The sequence below is a fragment of the Pangasianodon hypophthalmus genome, chromosome 21, assembly GCF_027358585.1.
Source record: "Pangasianodon hypophthalmus isolate fPanHyp1 chromosome 21, fPanHyp1.pri, whole genome shotgun sequence".
Taxonomy (NCBI): Eukaryota; Metazoa; Chordata; class Actinopteri; order Siluriformes; family Pangasiidae; genus Pangasianodon; species Pangasianodon hypophthalmus.
The window spans coordinates 889,032-891,111 of record NC_069730.1 but is presented as its reverse complement, the minus strand read 5'-3'; positions in this window follow the sequence as shown (position 1 = coordinate 891,111).

The following is a 2,080-nucleotide window of genomic DNA, read 5'->3' as shown; positions in this document are numbered from 1 at the left end:
GTGTGTGTGAAACGTGAGGTCGTGTGTGTGTTCTGACATGCTCGGGGTTTGTCGCTGTCTCTCATCCACATGCTGTAGATGCTCTGAAACTGACACTGAGCTCGACCTTGACTTCTGCCACTGAAACATTTCTTTAACTGCACAAGGCTTCATTTAAAACCAATCGCATTTAGTCACTGATCGTTGGGAACGAGTGATAGATGTGTGACTGATATCACCGGCGTATCAAATCACTAAATTACTCACTTTGTTGTTTGTAAATATCTACAAGAAAAGAGTTGAAAACCAAGAACAAGAAAGTGTGAGGGCTGCGACAAACAGTGGTGGTCAGTGATTGGTTGTTGGGAACAGTGGTGATCAGTGATTGGTTGTCAGGAACAGTGGTGGTCAGTGATTGGTTGTTGGGAACAGTGGTGATCAGTGATTGGTTGTCAGGAACAGTGGTGGTCAGTGATTGGTTGTTGAGAACAGTGGTGATCAGTGATTGGTTGTTGGGAACAATGGTGGTCAGTGATTGGTCATCAGGAACAGTGGTGATCAGTGATTGGTTGTTGAGAACAGTGGTGGTCAATGATTCGTCGTCAGGAACAGTGGTGATCGGTGATTGGTTGTTGGGAACAGTGGTGATCGGTGATTGGACTTTGGCTTTACATAATGGTGGTGAGTCGAGAGAGACAGCTCTCAACCTATAAAACCAGCAGCTGTGATATGATCTGCTAGGCTTTTTTTTTTTTTTTAAATAAAGTCACTAACGGGGACTAAAAAGTTGCCAAATTTACCATCAAATTTTTTCATGCAAAAATGGAAGTGTCATTTACGAACTCTCATTATCATTAAACTTGTATATGTGAGTTTCCTTCTTCTATCTATCTATCTATCTATCTATCTATGTAGAGACGTTACAAAGAAAAATAAAGCTTGAAAGGAGGTAGCTGAGATGGTTGGTGCTTCTGGTGAGTTTACGTAGCTCGTACAGTTAGCTCACTTGGCTAATCTAACCTGAGAATGAAGCCAGTGCCAAGCCGAGTACGTGACACGTAAATCAACCAATCAAAACTATTTTCACACTGATTAGTGCGTTATTTAACTTAATTTAACTAGTTTGCTTTAGAAGCGATATGTAGCTACTACTGTTTCTCATCGGAACTAAAAACATGACAGAGTTGTCACTTGGTGGTGCGAACGTAGGGTTTCACGACTACCGGCTGACTGCTAGCATTTACTAGCTATAGAGAGCGAGAGAGAGAGAGAGAGAGAGAGAAAGAGAGAGAGCAGCTGTTGGTCACTATTTTTGCCGCACCAATCCCCCAGACAACAGGCAGGTTTCACACCAAGGTCTGTGAGTTTGCTGTGATCTAAAATAAACGCTCCTGTAACCACCGGCATGTACGCCGCTCCTGTACGAGGGGGCGAACGTGACATAACTGAGTTCACAAAATACTCATTCATTAAAGAAATGTAGCAGTCATTTCATTTCATTAGTTAGATAATTGACCATGTGTTTGGGGTTAATGTGGAAAAAAAATTAACCAATAAAGATGTATTTGAAAAAAAGTGCTTGTGAAATTAAAAAATTGGATGCAAAAATTAAATCGTAAATTAAAGATGATTTGTGCAAGATCCTGCAGATTTTATTTGAAAAATTTTAAAATAAAGCATTTATGTTTCATCTTTCATGATTTATCATTAAGTGTAAGGAAATATTCTTAAATAAAATGAAAGTTGATAAAATGCTTGATTTGATATTTTATATTTTCATTTTTTAGTCTCTTTTGTCCGTTTAGACTTTGGCATGGGTTTTTAGAGAACATTTTAATAAATGATAAAGATTTAATAAAAGAAGACAATTTGCAGTTTGAATAAAATCATCTTCAAACTTGCACACATTTAATTTTTGAATAATTAGGTCCTGAATAATTTTACACTGGCATTTTAATCCTTTTAATTTTATTTTGATTTCACTGCTCATACTCTTGCACCAGTCGAACCCTCCTGTGCTTTAATTCTTTTCTTTCTTTCCCTTTTTGGAAAACAACAGGATGTGAACAGCAAAGTTATGGACTGAAACATGAAACGTTCA